Raw genomic sequence first — 10,426 nt, 5'->3', positions numbered from 1 at the left:
GCGCCAGCCCCGACCGCCACCCCCCGACCGCCACAAGGCGACCGCCACAAGGCGACCGCCACAAGGCGACCGCCACCGGCCCCAAGCGCCAGCCCCGACCGCCACCCCCCGACCGCCACAAGGCGACCGCCACAAGGCGACCGCCACAAGGCGACCGCCACAAGGCGACCGCCACCGGCCCCAAGCGCCAGCCCCGACCGCCACCCCCCGACCGCCACAAGGCGACCGCCACAAGGCGTTAGTGGCGTCGCTTCCTTGAATGCTTAGCCGCCTTTCGAGCTGCCATGCCGGGCTTGAGTTAGTGGTTTGCGCCCGGTACTTTACTGGACCCTATTTGGCCCGCGGACCGGCCGGCGTCGCTTCCTTGAATGCTTAGCCGCCTTTCGAGCTGCCATGCCGGGCTTGAGTTAGTGGTTTGCGCCCGGTACTCTACGTTAAAAGTCAGGCGGAACGGCTCTGAAGCTCCAGACGGTGCTTCCTTGAATGCTTAGCCGCCTTTCGAGCTGCCATGCCGGGCTTGAGTTAGTGGTTTGCGCCCGGTACTCTACGTTAAAAGTCAGGCGGAACGGCTCTGAAGCTCCAGACGGTGCTTCCTTGAATGCTTAGCCGCCTTTCGAGCTGCCATGCCGGGCTTGAGTTAGTGGTTTGCGCCCGGTACTCTACGTTAAAAGTCAGGCGGAACGGCTCTGAAGCTCCAGACGGTGCTTCCTTGAATGCTTAGCCGCCTTTCGAGCTGCCATGCCGGGCTTGAGTTAGTGGTTTGCGCCCGGTACTCTACGTTAAAAGTCAGGCGGAACGGCTCTGAAGCTCCAGACGGTGCTTCCTTGAATGCTTAGCCGCCTTTCGAGCTGCCATGCCGGGCTTGAGTTAGTGGTTTGCGCCCGGTACTCTACGTTAAAAGTCAGGCGGAACGGCTCTGAAGCTCCAGACGGTGCTTCCTTGAATGCTTAGCCGCCTTTCGAGCTGCCATGCCGGGCTTGAGTTAGTGGTTTGCGCCCGGTACTCTACGTTAAAAGTCAGGCGGAACGGCTCTGAAGCTCCAGACGGTGCTTCCTTGAATGCTTAGCCGCCTTTCGAGCTGCCATGCCGGGCTTGAGTTAGTGGTTTGCGCCCGGTACTCTACGTTAAAAGTCAGGCGGAACGGCTCTGAAGCTCCAGACGGTGCTTCCTTGAATGCTTAGCCGCCTTTCGAGCTGCCATGCCGGGCTTGAGTTAGTGGTTTGCGCCCGGTACTCTACGTTAAAAGTCAGGCGGAACGGCTCTGAAGCTCCAGACGGTGCTTCCTTGAATGCTTAGCCGCCTTTCGAGCTGCCATGCCGGGCTTGAGTTAGTGGTTTGCGCCCGGTACTCTACGTTAAAAGTCAGGCGGAACGGCTCTGAAGCTCCAGACGGTGCTTCCTTGAATGCTTAGCCGCCTTTCGAGCTGCCATGCCGGGCTTGAGTTAGTGGTTTGCGCCCGGTACTCTACGTTAAAAGTCAGGCGGAACGGCTCTGAAGCTCCAGACGGTGCTTCCTTGAATGCTTAGCCGCCTTTCGAGCTGCCATGCCGGGCTTGAGTTAGTGGTTTGCGCCCGGTACTCTACGTTAAAAGTCAGGCGGAACGGCTCTGAAGCTCCAGACGGTGCTTCCTTGAATGCTTAGCCGCCTTTCGAGCTGCCATGCCGGGCTTGAGTTAGTGGTTTGCGCCCGGTACTCTACGTTAAAAGTCAGGCGGAACGGCTCTGAAGCTCCAGACGGTGCTTCCTTGAATGCTTAGCCGCCTTTCGAGCTGCCATGCCGGGCTTGAGTTAGTGGTTTGCGCCCGGTACTCTACGTTAAAAGTCAGGCGGAACGGCTCTGAAGCTCCAGACGGTGCTTCCTTGAATGCTTAGCCGCCTTTCGAGCTGCCATGCCGGGCTTGAGTTAGTGGTTTGCGCCCGGTACTCTACGTTAAAGGTCAGGCGGAACGGCTCTGAAGCTCCAGACGGTGCTTCCTTGAATGCTTAGCCGCCTTTCGAGCTGCCATGCCGGGCTTGAGTTAGTGGTTTGCGCCCGGTACTCTACGTTAAAAGTCAGGCGGAACGGCTCTGAAGCTCCAGACGGTGCTTCCTTGAATGCTTAGCCGCCTTTCGAGCTGCCATGCCGGGCTTGAGTTAGTGGTTTGCGCCCGGTACTCTACGTTAAAAGTCAGGCGGAACGGCTCTGAAGCTCCAGACGGTGCTTCCTTGAATGCTTAGCCGCCTTTCGAGCTGCCATGCCGGGCTTGAGTTAGTGGTTTGCGCCCGGTACTCTACGTTAAAAGTCAGGCGGAACGGCTCTGAAGCTCCAGACGGTGCTTCCTTGAATGCTTAGCCGCCTTTCGAGCTGCCATGCCGGGCTTGAGTTAGTGGTTTGCGCCCGGTACTCTACGTTAAAAGTCAGGCGGAACGGCTCTGAAGCTCCAGACGGTGCTTCCTTGAATGCTTAGCCGCCTTTCGAGCTGCCATGCCGGGCTTGAGTTAGTGGTTTGCGCCCGGTACTCTACGTTAAAAGTCAGGCGGAACGGCTCTGAAGCTCCAGACGGTGCTTCCTTGAATGCTTAGCCGCCTTTCGAGCTGCCATGCCGGGCTTGAGTTAGTGGTTTGCGCCCGGTACTCTACGTTAAAAGTCAGGCGGAACGGCTCTGAAGCTCCAGACGGTGCTTCCTTGAATGCTTAGCCGCCTTTCGAGCTGCCATGCCGGGCTTGAGTTAGTGGTTTGCGCCCGGTACTCTACGTTAAAAGTCAGGCGGAACGGCTCTGAAGCTCCAGACGGTGCTTCCTTGAATGCTTAGCCGCCTTTCGAGCTGCCATGCCGGGCTTGAGTTAGTGGTTTGCGCCCGGTACTCTACGTTAAAAGTCAGGCGGAACGGCTCTGAAGCTCCAGACGGTGCTTCCTTGAATGCTTAGCCGCCTTTCGAGCTGCCATGCCGGGCTTGAGTTAGTGGTTTGCGCCCGGTACTCTACGTTAAAAGTCAGGCGGAACGGCTCTGAAGCTCCAGACGGTGCTTCCTTGAATGCTTAGCCGCCTTTCGAGCTGCCATGCCGGGCTTGAGTTAGTGGTTTGCGCCCGGTACTCTACGTTAAAAGTCAGGCGGAACGGCTCTGAAGCTCCAGACGGTGCTTCCTTGAATGCTTAGCCGCCTTTCGAGCTGCCATGCCGGGCTTGAGTTAGTGGTTTGCGCCCGGTACTCTACGTTAAAAGTCAGGCGGAACGGCTCTGAAGCTCCAGACGGTGCTTCCTTGAATGCTTAGCCGCCTTTCGAGCTGCCATGCCGGGCTTGAGTTAGTGGTTTGCGCCCGGTACTCTACGTTAAAAGTCAGGCGGAACGGCTCTGAAGCTCCAGACGGTGCTTCCTTGAATGCTTAGCCGCCTTTCGAGCTGCCATGCCGGGCTTGAGTTAGTGGTTTGCGCCCGGTACTCTACGTTAAAAGTCAGGCGGAACGGCTCTGAAGCTCCAGACGGTGCTTCCTTGAATGCTTAGCCGCCTTTCGAGCTGCCATGCCGGGCTTGAGTTAGTGGTTTGCGCCCGGTACTCTACGTTAAAAGTCAGGCGGAACGGCTCTGAAGCTCCAGACGGTGCTTCCTTGAATGCTTAGCCGCCTTTCGAGCTGCCATGCCGGGCTTGAGTTAGTGGTTTGCGCCCGGTACTCTACGTTAAAAGTCAGGCGGAACGGCTCTGAAGCTCCAGACGGTGCTTCCTTGAATGCTTAGCCGCCTTTCGAGCTGCCATGCCGGGCTTGAGTTAGTGGTTTGCGCCCGGTACTCTACGTTAAAAGTCAGGCGGAACGGCTCTGAAGCTCCAGACGGTGCTTCCTTGAATGCTTAGCCGCCTTTCGAGCTGCCATGCCGGGCTTGAGTTAGTGGTTTGCGCCCGGTACTCTACGTTAAAAGTCAGGCGGAACGGCTCTGAAGCTCCAGACGGTGCTTCCTTGAATGCTTAGCCGCCTTTCGAGCTGCCATGCCGGGCTTGAGTTAGTGGTTTGCGCCCGGTACTCTACGTTAAAAGTCAGGCGGAACGGCTCTGAAGCTCCAGACGGTGCTTCCTTGAATGCTTAGCCGCCTTTCGAGCTGCCATGCCGGGCTTGAGTTAGTGGTTTGCGCCCGGTACTCTACGTTAAAAGTCAGGCGGAACGGCTCTGAAGCTCCAGACGGTGCTTCCTTGAATGCTTAGCCGCCTTTCGAGCTGCCATGCCGGGCTTGAGTTAGTGGTTTGCGCCCGGTACTCTACGTTAAAAGTCAGGCGGAACGGCTCTGAAGCTCCAGACGGTGCTTCCTTGAATGCTTAGCCGCCTTTCGAGCTGCCATGCCGGGCTTGAGTTAGTGGTTTGCGCCCGGTACTCTACGTTAAAAGTCAGGCGGAACGGCTCTGAAGCTCCAGACGGTGCTTCCTTGAATGCTTAGCCGCCTTTCGAGCTGCCATGCCGGGCTTGAGTTAGTGGTTTGCGCCCGGTACTCTACGTTAAAAGTCAGGCGGAACGGCTCTGAAGCTCCAGACGGTGCTTCCTTGAATGCTTAGCCGCCTTTCGAGCTCTCCTGCCCGGCGTGGGTTTCGCGTCCGCGCCCGGTACATTATGGAAGCCAAAAAAAAAAAAAATTCTAAGTGCGAGTGGGACCGGCCTGGGGGGCTTCCTTGAAAGCCCATCCGCCCTCCGAGCTCTCCCACCGGTCGTGGGTTGGCGTCCGCCACTGCTCAAAGCGAACTTCAAATTATCTGCTTAATAATGTGGAACACCATTCTTAAGTAGTTTTTCCTTAATTTGGGCTCAACTGGCCGGTAATGATCCCCGGTGTCTGAGATTGATCTCAGTGATCCAAAGAGCCCTGACACGTAATACCATCCATGAGTTTAATTGAAAAACAAAAAATGTAATCTTTATGACACATAAATACAATTTGCATAATAATTTGGAACACAGTGTAAAGCACGCGAGAGCGTATTTTTCGATGCCAACCTAACCAGAGTGACGGGAGCGGCACAATTCAGAAAAAGTGCTCAGCTCGCCGAGAAAATGCGATTTAAGCAATAAAATTAAAAATGCTTATAAAACTGAGGTAAATTTTAGATTCTAGGCGTCGCCGTATGTCACCTTAAATGGTGACTTAGCTGCAGTGAGGAGACCATAAGCTATTTTGGCTGGCCAGAGATGCCTCAGTTTCTGCAAGGTATAGCAACTTAGAATATAGAAGGGAGCAGCTGTTGTTATGCAGGGGAAAGCGTCTTCTACATGTCCTTCTTAGGACATTTGGGAGCAACGAGTAGACTAAAATACGAACAGCAGCTGCACCCCAAGTCATGACATCAACGGTTCGGGCAGGTATAAGATAGGCTTGTCTGCCAGAGGGGGGAGCTTTTTTGGGGCGAACATCTGTGCCGTCGAGAGCTGAACCATCTTTGCTTTTGGGGCCACTCAAACTTTTGGAGAGACATCACTTTGACATCGGTTGAATAAAATCTTTTCCCAATCAGCCGTGTGTCACTGGAGTGCTTGGCCGGGACAGCCATTGTCCACTGAGTGTTTTTTGGAGACCAGCGAAACAACAAAGACCATTCACCACATTTTTGGCGTCACGAACAGGATTCGTGTTCCCCCGGGGAATTCGCGCCCGCTTCCTGAGCGAGAATCCAGCGGTCGACCAGCGGCTGTCATTAAGGTGAGATGCTTCGCCCGCAGTTGCCGCGATATGCTCGGTTCTTGGACAGGTGGGGGGTCGGCCCCTTGAGGGGGGCAGTTACAACCGAATCTGATGTGGCCATGAGCTGTCTCGGGAGTAAGTTGTCTCTCCCAGTCAAAAAGTCGTCATAATTCGACTTTCAAAGGGGGAGTGGCCCCAAATAGAAGCAGCAAAGAAAAAATAAAATAAAAATAGAAAATAAATAAAAAATAAGAAATAAAAAGTGAACAGTAACTTAGAACTTAATGGGGAATGTGCACAGTGGAGTGAGTGACATGTCTGGTGAGAATGATGAATGATGAAAAAGAAAAAAAGCCCGAAGTAGTGTGGCTCGTGACGGGACAGGTTGTCAGGGACATCGCTGTTGACCGTCACAATAAAAGAATGGTAGAAAGTCCCATAAAACGTGGACTTTAGTTTGGCGACAGATCCGATGGAGGATAGAAATTTTAGCTGTGTGAATGAGGCGAAAACACAGATACGATTGAACACTGTTGCGACAAGAGATAGCCACCCGCTTAGCCCCCAGACGGTTAAAATTCCTGGGACAAGCCGGGACACTGCAGTCGCACCTAATGGCTGTACGGGCCAAGTGCGGTTGCCAAGCTGTTCGGCGGACGTGGAAGTCTCCGTCAAAAGTCCGACATAAAAGGGAGGCTTGCGCTGACCGCGTTTGGCAAATAGGAAAAGTGCGCAGCCTTGGCATCCGTAACTGTGAGCATGAATGTGGAAGTGACCCGGTCAGACCCTTTTTTTTTTTTAAGGGTGCCGAAGTGGTCCGGTCAGACCCAGTTATGGGTGCCGAGATCCGGTCAGATTTTAAGGGTACCGAGGAAAATAAAGTGCGCGTGAGCCACGTCGTTTGGACACTGATCGAATTAGAAGTGTGTGGGGGTTACAAGGCTCCTCGATTTAAACGCTGGTGCAAGAAAATGGCAGAGTAAACTCGGTGGGCTGTCATTTTTGAATACCGAGGTAGCTGGTGCGTTATCGCGGCAACGGTCCGATCCCGATTTGTCGAGGCGCACTGTAATAGCATGCACGTCTGTCAAAGTTTGATAAATTTGAGCCGGCGACAAAACCGCTATTGGACGAAGGTTTTGTGCGGCTGCTGTGTGAAAATGGAAAACGTGGAAAAGAGGCCTCTGGGGTTTTAATATTGATATAATTGGTAAAGTAATTTGTGTGCACACTTAAGTTAAATTCTGCAGAATAAAGGGGAGATATACAGCGCTATTAGGAACGAAACGAAACGACACAAAAGTTAAGTAAGACGTGCGTATTTGTCAGTGCATCTGCTCTGATGACAGTTAAAATGACCAAACTGCTCAACAGCAGTTGGAAAGAAGCAAAATGTGGAATGGATTCGAATCCCGTTGTATGTCTTTTGTGTCCGTGTGTAAATTTTGTGAACTCTGTCAGCTTAATGTTGTCTGTTTGAGCTTCCGAATGAATGGACGCGTGAGGCGTGTACTTGTTGGGCCCAGTAAGTGTGTGTGTAGGGGTGTGTGCGTGCGTGTTTGTGTGGGTGCGCGCGTGTCCGTAAGTACGTGTGTGTGTGTGTGTGTGAATGTGCTCATGAGCGCGCATGGGGGAGAGTTTGAGTGTTTGGAAAACCACCAAAAATAACGGATAGTAGAGTGCGCTCTCGTTGCTCTGGGGCGCGTGCACGCCTGCGGTGCCCGCGCGCGGGGGGAGATCTGGCGGTGGGTAGGGCAGGGAGTGGCCAACCTGTATCTGCCCACTGTGTTTAAGGCTGGCCCCTCCCCGCGCGGTGATGCCGAGGCGGGGCGCAGGGCCGAAGTTATGCCCAATTAAGGGGGCCTGCCCTGCCAGCAACGAGAGAAACTATGATAGAATGGTGGAAGACGGAATGCTGAAGGGGCAAAAGAATGCATGACCAACTGGAGAAATAGGAGCATGCGTGTGTTACCCAATACGACACTAATATAGATGTGCATGCAAGTGGAGACAACAAGTTGTGGCTGAAGAGGGTAGCCCCCTCGTAAATAATGGGGGACCCCATTAAGGCCAGCTGGCGCCACCTTTAGCATTCTGAGAGGAATGGCAAGGTGGAACTGAAGAAGAGCCCAACTTGTTAATTTAAGTTGTGAAGGAGGACAAATTTAAAACAAATTAGTGATACTGCTCTGTTTCGTTGGAACTCTCCTCAATACTTCTGATTTTCTGTTTGCATAAAAAACCTGAGACGGCAGATACATCCGTTTTCTCCAGGAGGACAAAGAGACACAGACTGAACTTACCGGTCTTCTGGAGAAGAGCCTCGTGGAGCGCCGCATCCAAAATTCTTAAGGCCAGTGTGATTTATCCACAAACTCTTGCAGTTCACTCTCACCCGCAATCAAAGGATTGCATAGCAGACTGACAACAGACTGATCATCATAAAGATTGTGAATAACTGTTTTTCAGACAAATCATCATCTCAAACATAAGTCGAGTGCTGGTACAGGAATAGTGCGTGCAAGTACACCGAATTAAATATCAAGAAAGCGCATGACAATACGGTCCTAAGGGTCGCATCTGAAGTTGGCAAAATCTTATCTCAATTGTTTAATTGACATTGAATCAAAAAAAAAAAAAAAAAAAAAGATGGGAGAAAGGAGCTTTGCAAGCCCAATGATGACTACCCCCATAGAGGTGGTGTTGAGAAACAACCCGCTTATCAAGGGGGTCAAAGAAATATCTAAGAGATGGAATAAGAGATGGCCGGATATTGAAAGGCCTTGGCCGGTGGAAGGGACTTTTAACAGGGAAGTAATCGAGACTATACGAATACTTGTATCAGCATACAAGGCAGGAAATAAAAAAGGAAAAATAGGAGAAAAAAGGAAGGAAAAAAGAGAATGGGAATTGGGATTGTTGAAAATATTTGACGAAGAAGGACTCAAATTGAACCGAGAGTTCAAACAGAAAAAAGAGAAAATGACAGCTGAAATGCTGAAAAATGTGGAGGAAGCTAGGAAATTAATGGAAAAAGCAAACACGCCTTTTTCACATGTGTCCCCTGTTAAGAATCCCCCACCGTATGATGCGAGTGAAAACAACGGTAATGTCTATCCACAACTCCCGATAATCAACCAAGAAGGAAGTTACCAGCTGGAGACGGAGGATAAAGACATTGTCGAAACAGGAAGAGCGAAGACAACCATCATCATGCACCCCAGCCCTACCCACAAAAGAAATAAAACACGATTTGCGAAGCAAGGCACCTCTGACTACACCAGAAAGGAGGCGCGGTATGACAGCCAGAGTGACGCTGAAGGAGCAGCTGGGGGTTACGCCCCCATAATTAAAAGCATCTTAAAACGAGCGGAGGAAAAAGGACGCACTCCAGGGAAAAAGATTAGGACAAAAACATATTTTAGCAGTACCGACAGTGGGAGCGACAGTAGTGATGACGAGTGGGGCGGCAAGGTCCCAACGCCCACCTCATGCTCCACCCCCATGGCTATAGAGGATTGGAGACGAACGGCTTTAATAAGCATTAAGACCAAGAAAAAGCAATGCCTGGAGGAATTGGATTGGTGTGGGGAGCCCGGGGAGCAAGAGGAGCTGGAAGAAGAATTGCAAAGATTAGAAGTTGCTGAACGCGAGCTGAAGAAAGAAGCATCCAAGCTGCCGGCGAATCCTTTAAGGCATGGGCGAAAATTAAGGGGAGCACATACAATTCTGCCAGTGTTGGTAAGAGGACAACAGCTGGAATACAAGCCATGGCAGAATTCCGACATGTCAGCCATCCTTGAGAAGCTGCCCACCATTCAGGATGGAGCACACCCTTGGATATCCAAGTTGGAGGAGTGCATGGTGGGGACGCAGTTTGCGGTAGGCGACATCAAGAGGCTTCTGGCTAATGTGGTAGGAGTTCATACCATGAAAGACCTTTTGGGAAAAGCAGGGCTACATCGATTTACCACAACATCAGCGAATGACTCCGACCTGTTTGCAGCAGTCCGAGGCCAGATGTGGGGAGCACTGAGGGCAGCTTATCCGACCAATGCAAACCCCGATAACATTGTGATCGAACCCCTGGGACCGATGGAGAATGCACGCTCATACGTGGCAAGAGCGCATCAAACTTGGAGACACATTACTGGAAACGACCCGGACACAACCCAAATGGAAAAATCTATCTTGCGGGATAAGATCCAGAAGGGCCTGCCCCTGCAAGTGAGGAGTAAACTGGCTGAAGTAGTGGGACTGGGAAACATGACGACTACTGTCTACACCGATCACATAGCTCATCAAGTTGATTGGTTCCGCAAGAAGGAGATGGCCCAAAAGGAACAAGACCAAGAAGTGGTGAGGAGGCTGAACCAGGTGCAACTCGCGGACAATAAGAAGGAGAAGAAGCAGACAGTCGTGGTGCAAGCTCCACCACAACAAATCATATTACAGCCCACGCCCCCGCCTGGACAACCGCCGCAGTCAGCTATGGCAGCGCCCTTCAGTCCAGCCCCTCAATGGGGAAATAGACAGACCCATCTCTGGGGAGCCAAAGCCCGTGGAGACAGAGGATGGGCAGGACGGCCGAATCTCCCGGGGGGCCTACAACAAAGACCTACTGTGTGTTACAATTGCGGGAGACCAGGCCACATGGCTCGCCACTGCGACAGACCCAACAACAGCTCCCCTGGAGGTGGCTTCAGAGGGGGCGTCAAACAACGAGTCCAAATGCCCCAAGGCCCGGTACACCCCTTTGGGGGCCCGGAGCCCGGATTTTAGGGGTGCCCAG

The sequence above is a fragment of the Syngnathus typhle genome, linkage group LG3 (assembly GCF_033458585.1).
Source record: "Syngnathus typhle isolate RoL2023-S1 ecotype Sweden linkage group LG3, RoL_Styp_1.0, whole genome shotgun sequence".
Lineage (NCBI taxonomy): Eukaryota > Metazoa > Chordata > Actinopteri > Syngnathiformes > Syngnathidae > Syngnathus > Syngnathus typhle.
This window is presented reverse-complemented; position numbering follows the sequence as displayed.